At 37.8% G+C, this 27,941-nt stretch overlaps 1 pseudogene; it reads right to left on the reverse strand.

Moving 5' to 3' along the window:
* Nucleotides 1-766: 766 nt before the first annotated feature.
* LOC132650757 (zinc finger protein 431-like) lies at nt 767-27,658 on the reverse strand (annotated as a pseudogene).
* Nucleotides 27,659-27,941: the final 283 nt, after the last annotated feature.

Here is a 27,941-nt window from a genome sequence, read left to right on the forward strand (position 1 = left end):
TCCCTCAATTATTACATGACAGTATGTTTACAATGTAAAAAGAAGACTATTTTATTGATGTAATATCTCAACTAATCTAATTTGAGTATCAGGGAAACAGTGCTGTAGGAAAAGATTTTGGTGTCCAAAGCTGGCAATCACTCCTCAATCATCATATTAAGATGGCCAAAGGAGATCCAACAAACTCGTCTCCCACTCTGTACATATCAGTCATGGCTTAAAAGCCCATAATCACCTTACACACACACATGAAGTGTTTCTTTTTTAGTCCATATTCTTGCTGTTACTTTATCTATAACCTGTATATTACATATTTTCTATAGAATGCAGTACTTTTAGATGAAATGACATGGCTAATTTGGAGGAACATATGGATTCACAGAACATCCAATTTTATGTATATATTCATATCACATCAAGCTATGTAGTGAGATGCAGTTGATGGATGATTAGACCACTTCATTATATCTCTAGGATACTTGAAAACACAAAGCTTTGAGTTAACAAAATGAACACATTCATAGGTTTTTCTTCAGTATGTTTCATTCATGAAAGTGAAGTCTATAGAAATTTCCAAAGGCTTCATCACAGTGAATATATTCATATTTTTTTTTCTCTTGAGTATGATTTCTTTTATGGCTTTGAAAATTTGTGACATGCAAAGGCTTTACTAGTTATATTCATATCTTTTCACTCCAGTATGAAATCTTTCATGCCTTCAGAGATGACATCAATGTTCAGAGGCTTTACCACACTGCTTATATTCTTAGGGTTTCTCTCCAGTATGTGTTCTTTTATGTACTTGAAGACTACTGGATTGTGAAAAGGATTTACCACGTTGATTACCTTCATAATGTTTCTCTCCAGTATGAAGTCTTTCATGCCTCTGGAGATTGCTACAACGTACAAAGGCTTTACCACATTGATTACATTCATAGGGTTTCTCTCCAGTATGTGTTATTTTATGCGTTTGGAGATGTCTGTGTTGTGAAAAGGCTTTCCCACACTGATTACATTTGTAGGGTTTCTCTCCACTATGTGTTCTTTTATGTATTTGAAGACTACTGGGGTTTGAAAAGGCTTTACCACACTGAATACATTCACAGGGTTTCTTTGCAGTATGAATACTTTCATGCCTCTGGAGACCACTACAAAATGCAAAGGCTTTACCACATTGATTACATTCATACAATTTCTCTCTAGTATGTGTTCTTTTATGCTTTTTGAGATTTCCGTGTTATGAGAAGGCTTTCCCACACTGATTACATTCATAGGGTTTGGCTCCAGTATGAATCCTTTCATGTCTCTGGAGGTTGCACCAACGTGCAAAGGCTTTACCACATTGATTACATTCATGGGGTTTCTCTCCAGTATGTATTCTTTTATGCGTTTGGAGATGTCCATGTTGAGAAAAGACTTTCCCACACTGATCACATTCATAGGGTTTGGCTCCAGTATGTATTCTTTCATGCTTTTGTAGATTACTGAGTTGTGAAAAGGCTTTACCACAATGAATACATGCATAGGGTTTCACTCCAGTATGAAGTCTTTTATGCCTCTGGAGACTGTTACAATGTGCAAAGGCTTCACCACATTCATTACATTCATAGGGTTTCTCTCCAGTATGTATTCTTTTATGCTCTTGGAGATTTCCTTTTTTTGAAAAGGCTTTTCCACACTGATTACATTCGTAGGGTTTCTCTCCAGTATGTGTTCTTTTATGTACTTGGAGACTACTGAGGTGTGAAAAGGCTTTCCCACACTGATTACATTCGTAGGGTTTCTCTCCAGTATGTGTTCTTTTATGCGTCTGCAGATGTCCATATTGTGAAAAGGCTTTCCCACACTGATTACATTCATAGGGTTTCTCTCCAGTATGTGTTCTTTTATGCAGGTGGAGACCACTGGGTTGTGAAAAGGCTTTCCCACACTGATTACATTCATAGGGTTTCTCTCCAGTATGTGTTCTTTTATGCAGTTGGAGACTACTGGGTTGTGAAAAGGCTTTCCCACACTGATTACATTCATAGGGTTTCTCTCCAGTATGTGTTCTTTTATGCAGTTGCAGACTACTGGGATTGGAAAAGGCTTTACCACACTGTTTACATTCATAGGGTTTCTCATGAACATGTATTCTTTTCTTTCTGCAAAGAAAATTCAGATATGTGTAAGCTTTACCCTATTCATTACTCTGATGAATCTTTTTTTAAATGATTTATTTACTTATTATTATTTACTTATTATACTGTGTTCTGCCTGCATGCTACATGAGGACACCATATCTTGGTATAGATAATTATGAGCCACCATGTTGTTGGCTGAGAAATTAACTCAGGATCTTTGGAAGAACAGCCAGTGCTCTTAACCTCTCAGCCATCTCTTCAGCCACTGATGAATCTTTATGTCAGTGTAAATTAAGTTTTCAATTTGCTTTAATCTTAAAATGAAGTTACATCTTAACCTTTTATCACTTTCTTTACACTCATAGTTTCCCTCTTTATTGTCGGGTTCTATAACTTACAAGATACCTTTGATGGTAAGAAACTTCATTACATGGATCACTGGTAGCATCATTTTTCTATAAGTGGTATTTCACATATTTAAAGACCTAGAAGGAGTCAGCTTTACCACAGGGACTGCATTCATAATTTTTTCTATAGTTGTAATCACACTGCATTTATAAATTAACCAAAATAAACACAGTAATTTCCACAGGGCCAGTTATCACAGGGAATTTCTGTAACGTGATTTCTTTGGACAGCATAGGGTACATGTGTATCTCATGAGAAGAGACAGGAAATGAAGCTCCCTTAAGGGGCACTACATGGAAAGCAAAGGGAGTTTTACTGGGATGGTAATATAAAGACAGGTTGGAGAGAGAGAACTAAGGTCAAGATCAAATGAGCCAGAGAATAAATATGTATAAATATGCCAGGGAAAATAATGAATAAATAAATCATCTTTAAATAATTTTCCCTGGCATATTTATATAAGCTTCCAAGAGATCATTACCTTCCATATCTTCTAAAAAGTTGATAATGTTCTTCAATTTTATGCTCTTCCCAATTGTAGCCTGAAATATGTACCAAAAAGTGAATCATAGATTATTAAAAATTAAGCAAAATATAAGTTACTCTCTTCAGTAAACCTTAGAAACATGCCTGATTTATTCTTTCTCATTCCAAGTGAACTTATATAAGAGCATTAATAAGAACAGCCCACAATAACAACAGATGTCCCTTTTACCTTAATAGCGAAAGTAAATTCACTGTCTTACCTATAGCTGTAAGGTGCTGGCAGGTCTCCAGCATCACATCTTTGTAGAGACTCTTCTGGGAAGGATCCAGCAAGGCCCACTCTTCCTGAGTGAAGTTCACATCCACATCGTCATAGGTTACCGAACTCTAAAGGATCCCGACATGAGTATAACAGAAAGCACAATAGTTGACAACAGTATAAATGTATACTTTATTGATAATATATTCATATAATTCTGGTGCTTCCCTGATATGTCCTGGCACAGAGGTTTCAATGAATTCACCAAGCCATTTTAGAAGGAAAGTAATTGAGGAGGTTCACCTCATTTCTGCACCCTTTGTATAGAATACAGCCTTACAAGAAAAATGCCAATTAACAGATATAAAGAAAGCAAAACAAGGAAGTCAATGAACACTACACACCACAGATCACAGAAACTGTAAGCACAATTACTAACTAAAAAATTATGGGCAAACAGGAAGTATTGGCTCATGATTTTAATTCCAGCACTCAGGAAGCAAAGGCATGTATTATCTCATTGAGTCAGAGGCCAGCACAGCCTCTGAAACAAGTTTCCTGACATCTAGAAGTACAGTTAAGACCTGTATTCACAGCAAAAATCAATCAAATAAGAAAGATAAAATAACTCAATAGTTTTTACTTAAGAGCCTAAATATATATATATATATATATATATTTATATATATATATATATATATATATTCACTAAAGTTCGGTATCTATCTTCTAGGAACCAGAAGTGGCCCAGTTTAAATTGTAATATTAATGAGAGCTTACTAAAGGGGAATTCATGTTCAAACATGTACAAATGGACAGATGAAAACATTAGACCTGGAATAGCTGGTAGTAAATGAGCAACATAAGGCAGTTTAGGGGGCTCAGCAATGAAAACCTCTTGTTGGTGTTGCAAAAAGCTGGGCTCAATTAGCAGTGCTTACATGGAGGCTCACAACTATTTATAACTCCAAATTCAGATCTGAGGCCATCTCTGACTATTTTGAGAACCAGTACACAAGAGGTGCATAGTCACACATACAGGCAAAATATTACTCATATTCACTTATTTAAAGTAATCAACACAAACACAAGAGGCAGGAAAAATGTCACACACCTGTAATCCAATGACTCAGAAGCCTCAGGCAGTAACAATGTCATGAATACATGACATTCTGAGAAATAGAATATACTCTCTGCCGAATACCAAAATTCAAGTGTTGCTAAATAAGTGAGTACTGAACAGCATTTTTACCCTTTCATACAACTATAAACAACACCATTAATATCATGTATTTTCAAAATAAGCGTTCGGTATGTTCAATTTGCAGCATAAATCAATACATTCCAAATCAAGTTCCTAACAACTTAGAACAAGAAAGCTGATTTCAAAACTATGTGATATGTGAAATAGAATACAGGTAGGAACAATATGACTTCTGTACTTACCATGAAGCTAAAACTACCAGAAAGTGCATATTTGTGAAGAAAAAAAAAACAGATATAGAAAAAAAAAAGACAAAAAAAAATATACTTAATTTTTATCAAAATTCCTAAGGAAAATAAGCCAGGAAAAATGTGAACTTGACCAATGTTACCTATGATTGCATGTGATTGAAAATGAAACAAACACAGAGGTTACCACTCCTACAAAAGCACCCAAGCAGACAGTTTGTAGACAGCTTCTAGACAGAAGTTTGTAGACAGAAGCACCATGTTTGATAGCAATGTTTAAATGAGTGGCAGAAAGAGTGTCCAATCAGGGAAAAAAACTTGACAGAATAGGTTAAGCCCAACTTTCAGGAGAGGAAAGAGGAAAGGGAAGCTTTTTCAGGGGCAATGCATAGAGACAGAAAGTCGTTTTACAGAGATGTTTACACAGAGAGGTTCACTAGAACAAGCTAGTCAACAGTGAAGACAGAAAGAGCCAGAGACTGAGAAGGAGCCTGAAGATTAGAGCAGATTGCTGGAGTTAGTTTGAGGTCAAGAAAAACAACTCAGAGACTGAGAGAGAAACCAGATTGAATCACTAAGCATAGAGAGGAATCTGAGCCAGAGCAGCTCAAATGAACAAGTCAGCCAGAACTCAGAAGGAAGTAGAATGTGTGAGTTTATTAAGCAGTAAGCCTCAGGGGCTGAAAACATTCCAGGCCTAGATTATAGTATATAGAAGCTAGATGCATCCAGGACTAGATCTAGGTCAGCAGGAGATGATACTAAGCCTCAAAGACAACTAAAACAGGAGAATAAAAGTCCCTTTTACAGGCCAGTGCTGCAGTCTCCACCTCTCCATGGAATTCGCAGTCATAGAGGCTGACAGGGCAAGGGCCTCTGCCCAGTTCACCACATGCAGTCTGGATCACACTCCATCCCACTGCTAACACGTGGGACTCAGGTAGCTCAGCATTCCTAACGCCAGGACAAAGGACCTCACAAGCAGCTGATGGCTACCGGGTTCCATCCAGCCCAGGAAGGACCAACCACACCAGCTCCTGCTGCTCAGCCTCCTGCTCCACCACCATGTTGGCTGCCTCGGCCACACACTCACCATGTCGCCTTTTTGGAAGTTGCCTGAAATCCCTTCACAGGAACCAGCAGCTGAGCTCAGAGTACAGCAGGCCGAACATTCCAGACAGCTCAGCTTCCAAACGGAACCTGAAACCTGGCACCCAGAAGATCCTTCCTCTTCCTCTGAGTACAGGATTCGTCTGGAAGTCCTGATTGGCCAGTGAGTCTTGAGCGACATGAGCACCTCCCATAGGGTCACAGTGTACTGAAGAGACAAAGCATAGTGCTTCCTGGCCCAGGAGGCATGAAAGTATGTTTGCTAATTACAAAGAGCAATGAGAGCCTGGCTTAGGGAGGAACATGACCCTGGAAAAAATCTATGCTCCAGGCAGGGATCTTGGATCCATGAGTTGAACTTTGGGTCCATATGTGGAGAATCAGGGCCACACCTTTTTCAGATCTGTAGAGATTTCATTGTCAGTAGACTTGTGCCTGTTGTCTAATAGCCTACCCTTCTGTCTTCCAGCACTCAGGAATCACTTCCCCTTCTCCTCCTCCTGAAATCAAGGTGGATAGATTGAACAACCCATTACTCAACTTGCAGTGGAGTAAAAAATCTTTCCACATGAGGAAGGCTACCCAAAATACTAACAATTTAGAAAGATTTTAGGAAGCAAAATGAGATTGATCTCTGACTTCACACTGAGGTCCGCTAAACTGAAGCTACTTTTCACCTGGTAGGTGACAATCCTGGGAGAAAAGCAGGAAACACATGATACACAATTTGGATCAAGCATGTCTTACTCTGTGATATTGTGAAAACAAACAAACAAGAAACTGGAAAAACACAGTGCTATCAGCAAAGGATGTATAGGCGAACCGAACAGATAGACTGAATCTCTCTATGGATGTAGAAACTGGAACTATAAAAATTACCCGCAGTTTCTGGTCCACCCAATCCAACAACCCCTGTCTACAAATGGAAATTTGAAGAATCCAGTAGCCACTCAGACCATGTATCTGGATGTCTCAGTTGGTCTTCAGTAGATCCCACAATTCCAAAGAAGTAGGCTCTACTCCTAGTTCCAAAACAATATGACCTTGATAACCAGAGTTTGAGCAAGCAGAAAACAAGAAAGAGCTATCATCTTCAATAGACTTTATATGTGTACACTGCTATCAGAAATGTGATTTAGATGAAAGAGATAACTTTTCACCTCAAATAATCCAGATTAATCCCCAGGCAGTGGTGGTGCATGCCTTTAACTCCAGCAATCCAGAGACAGAGACAGGCAGATTTCTGTGACTGAAAGGCCCACCAGGTATACAAAGGGAGTCTGAAGACATGCATGGATACACAGAGAAACCCTGCCTTAAAAAAGCAAAACAAAAAAAAATAAATATAAATTAAAACAAAATCAAGATTAAGGAAGGGGTTTCCTATTTCACAATACCCAACTGCTTGGGATTTAGTTAACAGAGTTACCATAAGTAGTGACCCCTACAACCACCTTGGATGGTCTTACCCAACCTCTACCCAAATTTCTCCTGGGAAACAGTGATCCTCTTTGGGACACGATGATCAGTAACAATCAGGTTTTAAAAGAATCAAGATCGGATCAGACTGAATCCTGTTGGCTAGGCTACAATTCACACCCCCTAATTATGAAGGGATTGGTTTAATTGAAAATTATACCATTGAAGCTGATTCCAGCAATGTCGAGGGCAGTGTGCTGGGACAAAACTGACTCTTCAATCAGTGTCAGGATAGGGAGTGTGTTTGGGACAGGTACCATCACCCAACTGGTATCTATGTAACATTACCCTGAGTGTTCTGTCCTATCAGACCAACACATACTTGAGTCCACCCAGCCAGGGATGGTGGGCTTGTGACACTGGGCTCACTTCTTGCCTTTAGAGCAGCATTCTGAATAATGCCCAAGATTTTTGTATTCTTGTTAAACTGGTTCCATAGATTACACATCATTCAGAAGATAAAACAACTAATGTCCTTTTGGGAACACCAGGAACACTGACTCAGTTCAACTGAAACCCATGTTCTCTGGCTCTGATCCTAGATGCGGGCTTGGCTGCGGCAGGAACAGGAGTTGCCATTTAGAGGTTCAGAGTAAAAGTTGTAATGCTTTAAAGGCTGATTTAGAATGAGATATTCAATGCCTAGAAAATTCAACCTCCCAACATGAAAGAAGTGTTGATTCTTTGGTTGAAGGTGTTCTAAAAATAGAAGAGTGTTAGACCTTCTCTTTTTACACCAAGGGGGCTTATGTGTTTCCTTAGAAGAAGAATGTTGTTTTTCTGTCAACCACTCTGGAGTTATCAGGGAATCTTTAACTAAGGTGAACAGAAAGTGAGGATTCTAAAGGATGGTTTGAGTCTTGGTTTGATGCATTCCCCTGGCTGACAACTCTGATATCTACTCTCCTGGATCCTCTTTTTATTCTTGTAGTACTTTTTACCTTTGGCCCTTGCACCTTAAAGAAGCTTCTACAGTATATGAAGCAGAGATTGGGAACAATACATTTAATGGTTATGAGATCCAACTACCACAAATTGGGTGAAGGAGCCCATTATTGTTCATGAGAAGATTCTACTATAGGGGCAAATGAGAGAACAAGAGCAGAACTACTCTTTCTTGTTTTTCAGATGCCATTTCGAATGGCCCTGTCCTTTAAGTGACCCAAGTTCTCCCACCAGGAACCCTTGTGTGTTTGCATCAGACTTGTGTTACTGGTGGTCTCTTGGGGAGGGTCTCAAGATATAGGCATAACACTAGCACACAATTAGCTGTAATCAAGAGGGCTCCAAGTCTGTACAACTTGGGCAGGCAGATAAATTTGATGATGTAACAAAGTCAACCAGCTGTTGTTGATTGTGAAGTAATGAAAGGCTCTTTGAGAAGTGCCTGAATACTTAAAGATAGGTGAAAAGGAGGCATTGATAAGACTTGTAGCAGTACAGAAACCAGCATGTTTGGGAAGCCATGAGAAGAGCACCAAGAACAGTAGTAAATATTTGTTTCTTTGTTGTTTGTTTCTTGGAGTTGACTGGGCTCACAGATAAGCAGTGTGATGTGTGCACATCAAAACGGGAAACAGAGAGCTGCCTAGGCCCTTCAGAGAACAGAAGATTATGAGTTTCAGATATTAGACACTAAGGTATTTAACATGATTGTATTTTGGTTTGGGTTTCATCTTATTGTGATTTGATATTTCTTCCCTTTTAAGTAAGAATGGAGGGATACAATTTTGGGCTGGGATAATTTTATGATTTCAAATCGATAAATAATGCATATTATACACAAAGATGCTCTCCTATTCTCTCCTTTTAAAGGTAAAAGTCTCAAATTCTGTAGTCTTTGGCAGTACAAAATTTACTGTAATAAAGTTTATATACATGGCACACTTGAATATTAAAAAAAGTTTAATCAAGAAATGTGTTTTACAAATATATGTTAAATGGAAAGAGGAAAGCACTGTATTCTTTACATGCAAGGTTTTTTTCTTATATAATTTGAAGTCAATTCCTTAAATACATTGTTTACAACTTTTAAATAATGATATTTTTGCTAAAAATGAGCAATATAATTTACCTCAAATACCAAGTGCATAACAGCTGAAAAATAGACACATTACAACATGGAAGGGAAAAAATCTAACGTATAAAGGCTGTGTAAAGAAATTCATTATTTCTCCATATTATTGGTTAAAATCTCCTTGATCTTGTCCGCAAAGTAATTATGGTAATTGGATATAATGGATCACTTCTGTATATAACTATAATGTTCAGGTAACATCTTTTCCCAAAGGGAATGGCTCAATCTTTCCAAAGCATATTTTATAATAATTAACTCTATTCACTCAGAGTTATATGAAATTATAAGATTCTAATAAAACTTATAAATGCCTGTACCTTGTATTTCATACAGAATCTATAAACGTTTTAAAAATTGTATGGCTTATACCTACCTTGACACTGAAAAAGCTCATTACTTTAATAATACTCATACATTTGTGTTATAGACCTTATGAACTGTGAGATTAGTGGATGGTTTTATTTTTTCTAGTAGGATCTTAGTCTCAGTTTCTTCTGACAATATTGGAAATAGTAAAATCAATACTATGATTTGTTGGAAAACAATTTTCCCAACTAAAAAAGAGGTATGTATTAAAGAACAACAGGAAAACAGAACACATAATTGATAGGATCAGAAATGAAATCCCCCATTGCACATAATTATGGAAACACTAAATGTACAGGGCCAAGAAACTACTGAATGCTACAAAGGAAGAAAAGCAAGGCTTCACCAATAGACTAACCAATGACCTTAACATAGGTATTCTGAAATATACAGGTGGAATCAATTCTGTTTGCAGCACACAGTCTAGAACTCACATTTGCTCCACAGGGGCTGTACTAGACACTGCTTCCCAAGAGGCTGAGTTTACAGACATGATCCAGTTTTCCTGGTTGCAAATGTAGTTTTGCCTTGATAAAAGTTCTTCCAGGTACCATTTAGAGTCACTCAAAGTTGTTGTGTTTCCTATCATAAGCTACACGTTAATTTTATATTCTGTTATAGGTTCAATTTTGTCATAGATAATACACAATTATAATGATACCTGAAACTCTATTGGAAATTCACTCCTTTTTATTATCAAAGACATTTATGAAATGTTTCTTCAAGATTAAACATATCATGCATTCCTGCTGCTGACTCACGCTTAGCAGTGTGGCAGAAAAATGATTCGATATGGAGTCAAATGGCTAGTGATAGAAGTATTGTTAGTTTATTGTGAAAACAAAGGGCCCATGGAGCCTCCCAAGCCTAACTACTGTAAAGTTCCAGATTTCCATCCTGACTAGTGTTGGAGGCACATGATGATGAAAATTCTACAGTCGTCTCTGGAACTCAATTCATATATTATACACAGTATATATAATATATGTGTCAAAAATAAATCAAAACAAACACATATCATACATCATGCAAGTCTGGTGTCCCCTGTTAGTAAAATTGGCATAGTACCCTGAAAGCTCAGTGAGAGCAGGAAGTTAATGAATGCCTCCATATTCCTTTATGCCACAAAAGCAGTAAGTCACATGGCATTTACCTTTTTATCAAATAATTAGTAAAATCTTGGCTAATTCATGGTTGCTTCCATGGTGGTAAGGTCACCAGACAAAAATAGGATCAAAACACAGGATTCTCTTGTGCTCAAGGTCAGTGTGGTGGTTTGAATAAGAATAGCTCTCAAGGCTCCTGTGTCTGAATGCTTGACATGTTGGGAGTGGCAAGGTTGAGTAGTGTGGCCTTGTTGGAGAGGGTATGGCCTTGTGGGAGGAAGTCTGTCACTGGGAAGGTGGGATTTGACTTCTCATATGCACAAGCAGGCTTAGGGTGATTCTGCAGCTGACTGATCAAGATTTAGAACTGTCAGCTCCTTCTCCAGCCCCATCTCTGCCTGCCCACTGCCATGTTTCCCTCCATGGTAATCATGGACTAAACCTCTGCAAATGCAGCAAGCTCCTATCAATCTCTTTCCTTTCTATGTGCTTCCAAGGTGACCACAAGTTTTCATAGCAACAAAACCATAAGAAGAGTTAGCTCACCTTCAATGGATGGTGAGCTCAACACTCATTAGTCACGAGACACTGTGGGATACATGGTTTAGATGAGTCCAGTCAGACTCCTTTTTCTTTATAAAAGCATGTTAGTTTGTCCTGGATACAGGAGGAGAAGATTTCTATGGCTGGGGAACAAACGAAAGAATTCTGTTGTCTCAATCAGAAACTGTGGAGTCCATATATCTTAGCACAGGAAGTTCAACTGTGGAAGCAAAGCCTTGTCATCCAGGGATTGTAAATCCTCAGTCCCCAGACACGAGAGGTTGTCTGACCCCACTGTATTGTGGTTGACTGTGACAGGGCTGAGTTCAGATGGATCTGGGAACTTTTATATGAGCTGGGATTTAATACTTTGGGAAACACGTTTTCTGAAATAGTGTATCATAAGTAAAATATTGGCAGTTTGTGTGTGTGTGTGTGTCACTTTTCCTCAGGAAAGCATTGTCATATGGCATTGAAGGCAGTCAAAATTAACCACTCCAAGAGACTTCCATTGACTGCAGAGCTGACCTAAATGTTTCTATCTTTTTCTGTGGGGACTGGTAGGGAGGGAAACTACAGATAATAACACACACACATAGAGGATAGAGACTTGAACCAAAGTATGAAGCCTGAATTGAAACCTAAGTTGGGAGCCTTGCAGTGTTCAGTCTCTCCCAGGTCAGGGTAGGGCAGGTGAGATGAAGGAAGCCTGTCACACAGCAAGAGAGGAGTTGGTGCCCTGTGCTAACAGGAAATTATTTCTCTCTTCAGTTTATCTGTTTCTACTTTCTTTTTCTCTAGAGCTATCTCTACCTAGGTGGCTCACCCATGTTGGTTTAGATTTTGCTCAATGTCTTTTTATGAGATTTCTTGCACCCAAATTTCATATCAAACACGTCTCAATCCTGAGATGACACAATTACCAAAGCAGTACTTTTTGGTTCTCCACAGCATTTCTTAATTTTAGTGTATGCACAGATGATTCTTGTTGCCCTGGTAATTTCCTTGGACCACAGTCACTGTAATGTCTAGAGACTTGTATCCCAGGGGTTCTTTTACTCACCTGGAGAATTGTCAATGTACAAAGCCATTACAGAAGCTGGTGGGAGGCATTTATCTTCAGAGGATGATTCAGGTGGTTCCTTAATTGACTTACCATCTGAGACTAAAATATGAATTGCTACAAATAATTGCCCAAACATAACTACCTTTTCTCTTCATCAGGAGGATGTGTTTGTAAAAAGGAAACTTACCTAGTTGGGAGAAGAACAGTTCCTCAATTGCAAATGCACTTGGTTTTATCCTAAGGAATGTGGTGGTGACTGAGTTTCTTTTCTCCAAAATTTGTGGTTAGAGCTCACAATCTCCTTCACAATGTGAGTATGAATGTAACTGGTGCATATGGAAATAAGGAGGATGGGGAAGGAAGACACTGCTCTAGGAAAAGAAAGGTCACTGATCCTGGTTATTGATCACATAGAATTCAGACATGTTCCTGGGAAGGAAGAATATTATGGTGGATGGAGGACATGTTGAGATTTGAATTCATATGTTAAATACAAGTTTTGCTCTCTTTGAGAGAAAAGACTTATGGTTGACATTTCTTTTTATATTTATTTTTAATTTTTGTATTCATTTTACATGCCAATCACAGTCCTCTCCCTCCTCTCCTTCCTGTGGCTCCTTCTCACCCTATTTGTCCTTCCCCTTGTCCCCCAAAAAGGGAGCCTCTTTACAGCACTGACCCATCAATTCATACCAAGACTGAACCCCTCCTCATCCTCAGGACAGGCAAAGCAGCCTGGTAAAGATGAAGCAGTGAAAATCAGGCTACACAGTCTATGTCATAGACAGCACTTATTTCTTACAAGCATTTGTGTGGTTGCATCTGTAGAAACCAGAGATTAACTGGAGAAGCATAGCAGGCTATTCTGATCATCCCCATGTGTGGAGAAAACTCTAGAGAGGGATGCCTCTCTATCTGGAAAAAAAATCTCAGTTCCTGGGGAGTCAGTAACCCATTTCTTGGCATCTGTGTTTTTCAATTGTTGCTGTGTTATCTTGTGGTTTTCCTTCTGAGATGATTGAGATGGCTAATACACTGGTTATAAATTGTTAAAAATTCTTATACCTTGTCTGTGTGTGCTCGTTGGCTTTAGCTGTCAATGTTACATAGCTGAGCATGATCTGAGGGAGTACTAACTGGGGGTTCCCCAGATGAGAATCACTTGTGGCTATGTTTGTGGGTGAATACAATTGTTGTGAATTCAGTGGCAAACCCCAGGCACTGATGGTGGAAATTTATCTCAACATGTGGCCTGGGCTGGTTAAGAAAACTTACATGGAAGTATACAGTGACCTTGTAAAAGAACATAGCAGCAAACAGTGTTCCACCATAATCCATGCCTTCATTTGATAGCCTCAGTTTCTTTTATGAGCTCCCTCAATGTTTGGGGCCTGCCAGCATCGGCCAAAGAAGCCGACTTATCACCTGAGTCATTTTTGGTTAGTGGAGTTAATGACAGCAGCAGAGAAGAAAGGAAGAACTAAATTTGTACCCTCAAAATATGCTTGTCATTGTCAGAAAATCTGAATATTGTTGGTTTTAACAATGTGCAACATATAAGAAATCTAGATTTCAAAAGCCACTTTATGCTTATCTTGGAGCTTAATGTTGCATTTCAGGAAGTAATGAAAGAAGAGAGTGGCGAGAGAAATACAGGCCATGGAGGTCAAGTTAAGGAGGATTCAGTGGAAAATAGACTCTGTGAAAAATTTAGCTAGAGGTTACGTGATGAATTGAATAATGATGGCCCAATATGCATATGTAATTGAAGGCTTGATGCTCAGCTAATGGAACTGACTGAGGAAAATTAAGAGATAATGGAATCATTGGATGGGGTGTATCACCCTTTGGAGTCTAAGTGTGGCCCCATTTCAAAAAGAATATGGTGAGAAGGACAACCTGGTGAAAGAGATGTCACCACACAATCTTCTATTTTCTGAGTTACAGGGCCAGATGAGGGCACTGTGCTGGTGGAGTTCATGAAGATATGTGCATGTGTGAATGTGTATGTATGTGTGTGAGAGACAGAGAGAGAACAAGCACCAAAAGGGCCTGGGACTTTGTTGAGCCCCTAGGGTGATGTATGTGTTACAGGTATCTAAGTGGCCCCAGTCTGTGTGTGAATCTCTCAGTCAGAAGAACGGGGAGGCTGTGTCCATGAAAGATAAGATTCAACATTATCTTTTGTGAAGTCTTGAGTGAGTTTTCCTAAACCCAGAGCCATCTCCTCAGCCCTGAAAAATCAATTTCTTAAACTTTTGTATTTTTTGGATGTTTTTCATTCATGTGTCAGGGTGTCACACTTGCAAAGGCCAAGGAGGACATCAGATTCTTTGGGGATTCATTTACAGGGTATATTTAGCTAGCTTGTGATGCCTGAAATGGAACCTGTCTTCTATAACAACACTCAGTGCTAGTAACTCTCATGCCCTCTGTAGCCAATTTTTATTTAAAGTTAATTTTACAGATGTTAATTAAAATATATTATATCATTTCCCCTGTTCTTGTTCTTTCTCCATCCTATTCCAAATTCTTTCCTTTCAATGTCTTATAAAAGAATGTGTGAATAAGTATGGACCAATATACATAAAAAAAACAAAACTTACTGAGTCCATTTATATGGCTTGTGTGGGTAAGGGTTTGTGTGCTTAACCCTTTGTATAGGATATATAAATATGGAACTCATCACTGCCTGAGGCCAATTCTTCCACTTTCAAGAGTGGTGTAATCTTCAATGCCCAAAATGAATCTAACTCTGAAGTGACTTGAGCTGTCTTGGAAGGAAACATTAGCAAGCAAGAGGTGGCAAATTCCTTAGGTAACATATGATGCTGGCATAGCCTTGAAGTTCTGGAGCTGTAGGGAGGACTATGCACATTGATCTTCACCAATCAGTCTCCCTTTGTTTTGTGGACCACCCATTATATCATTGATCTAGGATGTTTACTTGGATGACATGTTGCTGGCATGGCCTGGGTGTTCTGGAGCTGTAGGGAGGACTTTGGACATTGATCTTAGCCAGTCTCCCTTTCTTTTGTGGACCATTGACCTAGGAGGTTTCCTTGGATTACTTTGACATCTTGAAGTTCCTGCCTCCTTTTTCTGAACACCCTGACTACAGGCCTGTGTTACCATGCCTGGCTTAGGTGGTTTTAACCTCTGTGATTTAATAGAATGTTGGGATGAGTCTAACACATAGTTACACTCAACTACATTGAGAACTTACTGAAGTCTATGAGGCTGGTTTTCACTATGTGTTGCATAACTCCAATCTACTATGATAGAACTACAATTTACTATGATGAGTATTATAAACTCAAGGTTAAAGAAAATCAATTTTCTTTAAAATTAAAAAAGAAGATTTCAAGACAATCAACTGTAATTGAAGAACACTTTCTTTCTATTACTGTAGTTAGGACCAGAGCCTGTTTCTTAGCTACCATTACTATTTGGACTCAGTGACTCATTCTCAATAATCCCATCGAAAGAGCTATGTTATTGAGGTAGAGAATGCCCAAATATCCTGTAGACACTAGGGAGGCAAGGTAAGCAATTATACTATGTACACTAAGTTCCAGGTGAGCCTGATAATTATACTGAGTCTATTCGATCAACTGAAAAAAAAAGAGAGAGAACAAAGGTTAAAATCAAATTTTTTTAATTATTTATTTATCACAATATATTTATTCATTATTTATCACAAAATTTATTCATTTTGTATCCTGGCTGTATCCCTTTCCATGTCCACCCAATCCCTCGCACCATCACCATCTCCCCCTGTGCACCTTTCCTAGTCTTCTGATACATGGCTAAGGAAAAAAAGAAAACATAATGGTTAAAACACAAATTATTAATGCAAACTGGAAACATATTAACATATTTATTCAGTGTGACTAAGTTTGACCATTGATGAATATATAAAGTTATACTTTATCTTTCTTCCCACAGGTGAAATTTGCTAATTGAATACATGATAAAGCATTTGAATGGAGGCTTGTTGAAAACAGTTCACAGAGGGTTCTCAGTCCCTAAGGAATAGGGCCATGGAAGCTCCCATGAAGGAGACATAGTGTGGGCAAAGAGATGTGTGTGTAGAGAGAGGGAGAGAGAACAGAGAGAAAAAAATACAGGAAGAGAAGAAACACACAAAGAAAGAGGGAGAGAAGAAAAGCATATAGAAGAAAAAAAATCTGGCTCTACAGGGAAGAGCCTCTGGGAGAGGGCAAGCCCATTCTAGTGGAATGGAAAGTTAAGGGTAGAGGTGGGGTATGATAATCATTCCCTTTAGAAGGTAGGGACTGAGGGATGTTGTCAAAGAGGCACCTCAGCAGCTTGTCATGGGTGTGAAGCACAATATATGATAAGTAAATCATCCTTTAGGTTTAATAGGTTTACATAGAAGGCCAGAGATGCACACAACTAAGTAATCTCACAGGGCCATATATTAAAAAATTCCCATCTGTAAATTCCTCCCCCATTCTCAGCTTATTTCTTTCCTGCAAGGTATTCCCATGACATGATGTTATTGAGCAGAAAATATCTCATCCAGGGGAATAGGTCTATTCAAAGATGACATTCCAGAGGAGAATAAAATTACATGGAGTCCATTGATTTATTAGACCTAAGGGAGATATATGAATGTTTATTCAGAATATTGTTATCCCTGCCAGGTAGAGAAGTTACAGAGATGACAGAATTGGGACTGAGGAGATTTGAAGTCCATTTCGAGACCACCAAGTGGCAGCCTGTATGGTATTCTGACTGACATGTACACCTATCTGAGAAGACAAGGAAAGAGTGGAAGACCTGGAGAATTGACCCACCACAGCTGAGTAGGTACAGAGAATACAATAGAAGGTGCATGTCCTCAGGTACAACCCAAGAATTAATTGCTATAATTAATTGTTGGGGGACTTTAATCCTGTCTTTAACATCCAAATCTCCTTCCCTTATAGTTCCTCCAGGCTCCACAGGACTCTGTAAATGCCTGATTTCTCTCACCTTCTATTGACATCTGTTTAAATTTCAGGATCCCCTGACAACAATCTCCACAGCATCTGGAGTCTTCACCATTCTGGGCTCCTAATTGAATGTTTGCATGCATCAGGGAAACAGAATACAATTCACTTCTGAAAAGTTGGTCTTCATGCCTACAAGTTATTTTTCTCTCTTTACATGAGGCATAATCTCAAGAAGGAGTACACCTGACACGTGTCCTTGTGGGCTCCCATTGCTGCCTATGTGAGATAAACTCAGATTGTGGCTTTGGTCACGTAGTCAAGCACTTTTTAAACACGTGTACTGTCAGTTTCTGTTGTGATAATTTTTGAATACTTGAATACTTTTGTGGAGATATTGGCTCAGAAAATTCTTTCAGCACCAAGGCTAAGTTACTTTTTATGCTCTCAATCTTCTCTTTCTTCTGGGTCATCAGGGCTGAGATAAAGATGAATTTAGGATTAACCTTTCACACCTAAAAATGCTATTCGTGACACGTTTATGAGGCTAAATACATGGCTCAGCACCTAGGAGAACTGGCTGCACACTCTCATTTTCAAACAAATTTTATCATTCAAGTTGCCCTGAATCCCTCAATTATTACATGACAATATGTTTACAATGTAAAAAGACTATATTTTATTGATGTAATATCTCAACTAATCTAATTTGAGCATCAGGGAAACAGACTTGTAGGAAAGGTTTTTGGTGTCCAAAGCTGGGAATCAGTCCTCAATCATCATATTAAGAAGGCCAACGGAGATCCAACAAACTTGTGTCCCACTCTGTACATATCTGTCAGAAAAGCCCATAAACATGTTACTTACAGGTACACACTAGAAGTGTTTCTTTTTAAGTAAATATCCTTTCTGTTACATTATCTAGAATCTTTATACTATATATTTCCTATAGAATGCAGCACTTCAAGATGAAATGACAAATGGATGAGTAGGAGGAACATACAGAATCACAGAATGTCCAATCATATATACATGTTCATATCACATCAAGCTATGTAGTGAGTTGCAGTTGATTACTGATTAGACCACTTCATTACATCTCTAGGAAACATGAAAACACAAAGCCTTGAATTCCCATATTAAACACATTCATAGGGCTTCTCTTCAGTCTGATTCATTCATGAACAGGAAGCATATAGAAATGTACAAAGGTTTCGTTATACTAAAAACATTCACAAGGTTTTCTCTCCAGTAGACTTTCTTTCAAAGGTTGAAAAAATGTGACATTCAAAGTGTTTACTGGTTATATTCATCGGGTTTCACTGCAGTATGAAATCTTTCATCCTTTTGGAGATCACAGCAATGTGCAAAGGCCTTACAATGTTGAGTGTATTCATTGGGTTTCATTCCAGTATGAAATCTGTCATGCCTTTGGAGATCAATGTAATGTGTGAAGGCTTTACCACCTTGATTACGTTCACAGGGTTTCTCTCCAGTATGTATTGTTTTATTATTTTGGAGATTTCCGTTTCATGAAAACGCTTTCCCGCACAGATTACATTCTTATGGATTTCCCTCCAGTATGTGTTCTTTTATGCACTTTGAAACAACTGGGTTGTGAAAAGGATTTAACACAGTGATTACATTCATAAGGTTTCTTTGCAATGTGAATTTTTTTCATATCTCTGAAGACCACTACTACACACAATGGCTTTACCGTTTTGATTACATTCGTAGGGTATTTCTCCATTATGTGTTCCTTTATGTCTTTGAAGACTATTAGGTTTTGAAAAGGCATTACCACATTGATTACATTCCTAAGGTTTGTCTCCAGTATGTGTCCTTTTGTGCACTTGGAGACCACTGGATTGTGAAAAGGCTTTACCACAGTGATTACATTCATAGGGTTTCTCCCCAGTATGTGTCCTTTTGTGCACTTGGAGAGCATTGGATTGTGTAAAGGCTTTACCACACTGATTACATTCGTAGGGTTTCTCTCCAGTATGAATTCTTTCATGTCTCTGGAGAGGACTACAACAAGCAAAGGCTTTACCACACTGATTACATTTATAGGGTTTCTCTCCAGTATGTGTTCTTTTATGCACTTGGAGTGTACCCAGTTGTGAAAAGGCTTTACCGCATTGACTACATTTGTAGGGCTTCTCTCCAGTATGTGTTCTTTTATGCCTTCTGAGATTTCCGTGTTGTGAAAAGGCTTTCCCACACTGATTACATTCATAGGGTTTTTCTCCAGTATGTGTTCTTTTGTGCATTAGAATACCAGTGGGTTGGGAAAAGACTTTACCATACTGCTTACATTCATGCTTCTCAAAAATATGTCTTCTTTCATTGCTGTAAAGATAATTGGGTATCTGTAAGATTTACCATAGTCATTACACTGATGAATCTATTTGTTGGTGTAAATTAAGTTTGCAATTTCGACTAATTGTAAAATGAAGTTGCCTCTTAACCTTTTATCACTTTTCTTACATTTATAGTTACCCCCTTGACTGTGGGTGCTTTGTACCTTCCAAGATATCTTTGGTGGTAACAAACTTTATTACATGGCTCACTTATACCATCATTTTTATGTAAGTGGGTTTTCACATATTTAAAAAATACATAGGAGTCAGCTTTACCACAGTGACTGAATTCATAAATTTTTCTGTAGTTTGAGTCATACTACATTTGTAAATGAACCATAATAGACAGAAAAGTTTCCACAGGGACAGAAATTATACGGATTTTCTGTACTGAGAGTTTTTTTTTTTTGTTGTATTCCCAATAAGTTTGGAAAACTAATTAAATATATTAATATAATTTATTAATAGTCCCCTGCTTTGCCTAGACTTTCTGAATGTGATACAAGTTTATGATTCATTTTTTTTAATAATGAATGAATGAACACATGAACAAATATAAGCTTATAGTGTTGTCACCATCTTGCTTTCTCTTGTATACATGTATAAGATAGTTTAGAATGCAATAGGATAGTTTGGAAGCACATGGTGATATGCTTCTTGAAAATGCCTACTCAGGAAAAGCAGGCTTTTCTGGATCCTTCCAAAATGTATCTCAACAAAGATGTAAGGATGGAGATGTACAAGAATACCATAGCTATGGAGGACACACTGAATATTCTTTAACAACTAACTAATAATTTTATTATGAATAATTATTAATAAATTCAATGTAAACTTGCACCACATTCAGAAAGTCTACTCAAAGTAAGGACTACTACATATATTCTAATTGTTCTGGGAGAATGAGGTATGTTTCTTCTTTCCAGATCCTTACCCTCACATGACTTGTATGAATTATGACAAAGGATATACCTATTAAAAGAAGAATAACAAATGAAAGATTACCAAATCCACAGAGTTTGACTCATTGCTTGTCAAAGATATGTGCTATTGTGATTATGGTTCCTCCACAACAATATTCTTGACTCTCCTATCTTCTGTGTAAATTAGCTTAGCAACTTCAAGGATTTGAGTAAAATCACCATTGCTATGGAATATTTTCTCACAAGGAGGTTTTGAACATTAAATTATCACCTATTCAATAAATATGCCTTTTGCAGTATGATTGGTATGATACTCAACAGATAGGAATTTTACAGAGTATCTAAAAAGGGATATGAGTAATGATTTATCATTTTTATAGAGGAATTTTAACACTGCATTTGTAAAGTTAACCAGAATGAACACAACAATTTCCACAGGACCAGGGATATTCTGTAGTGTGATTTCTTTGGTTATATTCTCAATGAGTTTGGTCAAGTAATTAAGTATATTAGTTTAATTTATTAATAGTTTCCTGTTTTGACTAGACTTTCTGAAAATGATGGGAGTTTATGATCCAGGTGTTATTAGGAACCAATGAATGAACACATGAAAAAATATTAATTCATATGTTAATCATTATCATGCATTCTGTCATTCAGAAGTATAGTATAGTTTAGAATGCCCTAGGAAAAAATGGGGCAGCCACACCCAAGACGAGTACATGAATGGAAATATACAAGCTCAGGGCTGAAATAAATAAACTGGAAATAAAACAATTCAAAGAATCAATAAAACCAAGAGACATTTTTTTGTTTTATTGTGAAAATCAAGAAGAAAAACAAACCCTTACCCAAACTAACTGAAAGGCAGAGAAAAACTATCCAAATCAGCAAATTCAGAAACAAAAATGGAGACATAACAACAAACACAGAGGAAATCTAAACTATCATTACATCTTAGTACAAAAGCGTATATGCCAGAAATTTTGAAAATCTAAATGAAATGTACACTTTTCTTTATAGACTCCATTTGCCAAAATTGAATCAAGATCAGGTAAATAGACTGAATAGTATTATATTTCCCTCCCAAATAGAAGTAGTCATTAAAAGTCTCCCTTCCAAAAAGAGCCCAGGGTCTGATGGTTTCAGTGCAGAAGTCTAGCAGACCTTCAAGAAGAGCTAACTCCAGTTCTCTTCAAACTATCCCACAAAATAGAATAAGCAGCAACAGTACCAAATTCATTTTGTGAAGCCACAGTCACATCGATACCTAAACTACACAAAGGCCTACCAAAAAAGAGAACCTAAGTCCTATCTCCTTTATGAAATTAAAAGCAAAAATACTAAATAATATACTTGCAAACTGAATCCAAGAACACATAAAGATATCATCCACTAAGACCGAGTAGGCTTCACCCCAGGTATGCAAGGGTGGTTCAAAAGAGGGAAACCCATCAATGTAATCCACCATATAAACAAAGTGAAAGAGAAAAAGCATATGGTCATCTAGATTCCAAAATAGCATTTGACAAAATCCAACACCCATTCATGTTTAAAGTTTTGGAGTGATCAGAGATCCAAGGCACTTACCTAAAAATAGAAAGGCAATATACAGCAAGCATTTAGCCAACATCAAACTAAACCCAGAGAAACTTAAATCGATCCCACTGAACTCAGGGACAAGGCAAGGCTGCCCACTCATTCCATATCTCTTCAACATAGTACTTGAGGTCCTAGCTAGAGCAATAAGACAACTAAAGGAGAGAAGAGGATACAAATAAGAAGGGAAGAAGTCAAAGTACTGCTAATCACAGATGAAATGATACTACACATGAGTGACCCCAAAAATTCAACCAGAGAACTCCTTCAGCTGATAAACTCCTTCAGCAAAGTGGCTGAATACAAAATTAAGTTAAAATAATCAGAAGCCCTCCTGTATACCAAAGACAAAGGGCTGAGAAAGAAATTAGGGAAACAACACTCTTTACTAATGACATGAAGTACCTTGGTGTGACTCTAACGAAGCAAGTGAAAGACCACTTTGAAAAGAAAAACAACTACAAGTTCCTGAAGAAAAAAATTGAGGAGGATATCAGAAGATGGAAAGATCTTCCGTGCTCATGGATGCATAGGATTAACATACTGAAAATGGACATCCTGCTAAAAGCAATCTACAGATTCAAGGCATTTCCTTTCAAAATAGCAACATCAATCTTTGTAGACCTGCAAAGAACAATTCTCAATTACATATGGAAAAAGAAAAAAACCAAAATTGCCCAAATGATCCTGTACAACAACAGTTCATCTGTAAGTATCACCATCCTTGATCTCATGCTATACAACACAGCCATAGTAATAAAAACTACATGGTATTGGCATAGAAACAGCATGGTGGATCAATGGAACCAAAGAGAAGACTCAGAAAAAAACCCACACATCTATGATCAGTGGATTTTTGACAAGGAATCCAAAACCATACAATGTAAAAAAGACCAGCACCTTTAACAAATGGTGCTGGTCTAACTGGATATCTACCTGCAGGAAAATGCAAATAGATCCATACTACTCACTCTGCACAAAACGAAAGTCCAAGTACATCAAAGATATCAACATAAAACCAGACACACTAAATCAGTTAGAAGGAAAAGTAGTGGCAGAAAAGCCGACACAATCAGAAAAATATTTGGCAGAATATGATACATGCATCTCTCACAAGACAATAATGGAAATGAGCTTCTTAAGGGGTACTACATGGAGAGAGGAGGGAGTTTTACTGGGATAGTAATAGAAAGACAGATTGGAAGTAGGGAACTGAGGTCAAGATCAAATGAGCCAGAGAATAAAAAAGCGCCTGAAGATTGGAAAAGATGGATGGAGTTAGTTTGAGACTATACAAAGAAATTAGGTGACAGTAGAAGGCCAGATTTAATAAGGAAGCTAGGAGAGGAGTTTGAGCCAGAAAACCTGAATTGAATCAGCCATCTATGAGCTCACAAAGAACAAGATAGGGTGTGCCTATTGAACAGGAATTCTCAGAGGCCAAAAAACTCCTAGGATTAAGGTAGGTTGTTGTATGGAACCTAGAATCTGCCCTGCCCAGGCCTAGGGTAGCAGACAGAGGGGCAGTAATCTTTGGAGACCATGATTTCTAGGTTGAATAAAAGTCCTTTTTACAGTAATATCTGTTTAGCAAAACTTTCACTGTCTTCATTCATATCAAACTGCCTTGAAAACAAAATAACAGCTTACATTGAGGAACATGAAGTTTGGAGAATTTAATATTCCTTAATACTCTGGAATATTGGATTCTTTACTCTACTGCCTTCCTTTAAAACTCCTGGGACACATTGAAATTTTTTCACAGGCATATTTATATCAGCTTCCATGAGATAATTACCTTCCATATCTTCTCGAACTTTGACACTGTTCTTCAATATTATGGTCTTCCCAATTGTAGCCTAAAATATATACCAGAAAGAGTTGATATTTTCCTGAAAATTAGGGAAAATTTAACTTTCTCTCTTCAGTGACCTTAGAAACATGATTGATTTATTCTCCCTCATTCCAAATGAAATTACATAAGAGCAACATTGAGAAAAATCAACAATAGATGTCCACTTTAACCAAATAGTGAAAGAAAATTCAGTGTCTTACCTATGGCTGTAAGGTGCTTGTAGGTCTCTATCATCACATCTTTGTAGAGACTCTTCTGGGAAGGATCCAGCAAAGCCCACTCTTCCTGAGTGAAGTACACATTCACATCATCATAGGTGATAGAATTCTAAATTATCCCAAACATGGGTATTAGAGAAAGCAAAATAGTGGCAAGAATGTAAAAGTAAACTTCATCGACAATATATCTATATAATTCTGGATCTTCCCTGACTTATCTCCTGACAGAGAAGTTCTGATGTACTCATCTGGTCATTTTAGAAGTAAACTAAATGAGGAGGTTTATCTCATTTCTGCACCGTTTGAATAGAATTTAGCCTTCCAACAGAAATGTCAATTAACAGACATAAAGTAAGCAAGTCAAGGATGCTGATGAACAGTACAGACTACAGATCACAGAATTTGTATGCATCATTACTAACTACAATAATTATGGACAAGCAGGACGTATTGGCTCATGACTTTAATTCCAGTAGTCAGGAAGCAGAGGTATGTGTATCTCATTTAGCTGGAAGCCTGTCTGGCACCAAAACAAATTTCATGACATCCAGTTGAGGTAGAGATAAGGCCTTCATCGCTGCAAAAATCATTCAATTAAGAAAGAGTCAAAGAACTCCATGGTATTTCTGAAGTTCCTACAAAGAATTATATACTCAATACAGTTCTGTATTTATCTTCCAGAAACCTGACGTGTCCCAGTTTAAACTCTAATATTAATGAGAGCTTACTAAAAGGAAATGCGTGTTCAAACAGGTACAAATGGACAGATGAAAACATTAGTACTGGAATAGCTGGTCATAAATGAGCAACATAAGGCAGTAGAGGTGGATCAGCAATGAAAAGCTCTTGTTGGTCTTGCCAATAACTGGGCTCAATTTCCAGTGCTTACATTCAGGCTCAAAATTACCCATTACTCCAAATTCTGAAGTTCTGAGGCCATTGACTCACTATTGTGAGGACCAGGTACACAAGAGGTGCATAGTCAAACATACAGGAAAAATACTACTCATGTTACCTCATTTAAAAACTCAAAACAAACACAAGAGGTAGGAAGAATGTTACACACTTGCAATTCAATGACACAGAAGTCTCAGGCAGTATTAATGTCATGAGTACATGACATCTCGAGGCAAAAAATATACTCTCTGGCAAATATTAAAACATAAGGGTGGATTTGGATCAGCACAATAGCATATGCTTGCATGGAGTCTAAGGTGGTATACTGGGAATCTTCCCCAATATCTTTGTTAATTGAAACCCAATTCTCAGGATCTTCCCTAGTGCTCTAACTAAACACATGTGGCTCCTTTCCCTCCATACCATCCTGAAAACATAACACCATGAATACACTAGCCAAGCAGGCCATTAAATAGCAACACTCATCCAACACACTTTCTGAAACTTCAGAGTGCTAACAGACCCCCAAGAATAAAACTCCCACACATCATTTCAGCACTTAGTCCTATAATTGCCCCAAACCCAGATGCCTAGATACCAGTTTAGGAATAGATTCAAGAAGAGTCAGGCAATATGTCAACACCTGAGCTCAGCTATATTACCACAGCTGGGACTAACTATCTGAAAATTACAAAACTTTTTACAGAAACATAAAGGAATATATCTTTTCATCATTTCATGAAACATCCTCTATAATTGACCACATACTCAGACACAATGTAAGTCCTAAGAGCAAATTGAAACAACATCCTGTATCCTATCAGATCACCATGGCTTAAAGCTGGATGTATATATAGCATCAGAAAGAACACAAAGCTTACAAACTCATGGAAAGTGAATAACCTTCAACCAAGTGAAAAAATGGTTTCAAACAGAAAAAAAATATTTAAAGAGTATAAAATTCAATGAAAACGAATACATATCACATGAAAACTCATGGAATATAATGAGGAATAAAAAATGATGCTAAGAGGAAACTTCATAGCACAAAGTGCCTACATAAAGATATTAAAGAGGATTCATACCATCAAGGTAACAGCAGACGTGAAAAGACTAGAACAAAAATATGTAATCACATAAAAGGAGTAGACATCAAGAAATTATAAAATTTAGGTAAAAAATAAAAAAAAAGAGAAAGAATCCATGAAATAAAGTTTTGGATTTTTGAGAAAAATCAACAAGACGGACAAACTTTAGTCAAAACTAACTAAAAGAGAGAGAGAATATATCAAATCACAAAATCAGAAACTGTATTAAGATTTTTTGTTTCTTTAAAATCCCACTCATGTTATGTGAATGTGTTTTTCTATTATCCCCAGGTGTGGAGCATGAGGCTGCTTCAGTTTGTCCACAGCTCTTACTTATGATTGTCTCTAGGAGGCTTGCAGTTGTGCCACCTGCACATAGTTTAATTCTGAGTCTTCTGGAGAAGGTACATATGCAGAGCCATGAGAGGGCCTGGGGTCTTTGAAGAAAAAAGAAGCTGCTGCTCTTCCTGATGCTATTCACCCACACTGCTTCTCTGTTTATCACTGCTGATTTGTTGGACTGCTGGATATCCTGGTGACTAACAGGTATTGCCCCAAAGAACCAGGCCCCCCTAAACCTCACAGAGCAACTTAAAGAGACCTATAACTCTTTCCCTTCTAGCTTTTGTTCTCTTTTACCTAGCTGGGGTGTTAGAAGGAATAAGGTTTGGAAAGGAGGTAGAGTTTTAGAAATGAATAAATGAAACAGTTTTAATATAATAGTTCCATTTGCTGTTTGAGTGGACTTCTAGAATCCAGATGACAGAGACTGGTAATGCCCTAAAGAAGTCTATGACCCTAACCAGAATTTAGTAGCTGTAGAGATACAAGCTCCTTGTTTGTACTAACCTCTTTCTCTCCTGTCTAGGGCAGTTGGGTGGAAGGGAGGTAGAAGCATTTAAGAACCATAAATAAAGTAGGTTTTTGAAACAGGAAAGCCTACAGTTTTGGTCTCAGCAATATGAAATATAAATCCTTGTTGAAAAAAAAAATAACCTCATGTCACATTTTGTGTTTTCTTGCCATAGCTTAAATTGTGGCCTCCCTGCTCATTTCATTCCAAAGCAACACTTTTGCTTCTACTGGGGGAGGATGAGAGATCAGGGGACTCAGAAAGCACAAACCATCTCAGCCCTGCCCTTCCATTCTATGAACAGACAGAGCCTGGTAAAGAAGTAGTTTAGTAAAATGTTCCACTCTCCATGGGTACATGTTTATTTTACAAGTCACAGAGTCCTGCATGTATAAATTTCATTACCCTATCACTGTCCAATGCAGCCATTTTTACCTCACAGCTGATAATTCTTGCTGCAAGCCTCAGTCAAACGCAAACAGTAACAACAACTGAAGCCTAAAGGAGCTATGAATTTGAAAGAAAGGAGTGGCAAATGGGAGGGGAATGAAAAAATAAAAATTAAGTAACATGACTCTTCCTAGGTATGGTGGGGAGAAAGTTTATTATAGATAGAAAGGCACACCCACATGCCGGAACATCCAGGAGAGCCCAAGGTGAACACAACCCTAAGACATGGGAGGACAGGGAGAAGAGGAGAGGGGCACGCCAA

Source organism: Meriones unguiculatus (genome assembly GCF_030254825.1).
Source record: "Meriones unguiculatus strain TT.TT164.6M chromosome 13 unlocalized genomic scaffold, Bangor_MerUng_6.1 Chr13_unordered_Scaffold_33, whole genome shotgun sequence".
In the NCBI taxonomy this organism is placed as follows: Eukaryota; Metazoa; Chordata; class Mammalia; order Rodentia; family Muridae; genus Meriones; species Meriones unguiculatus.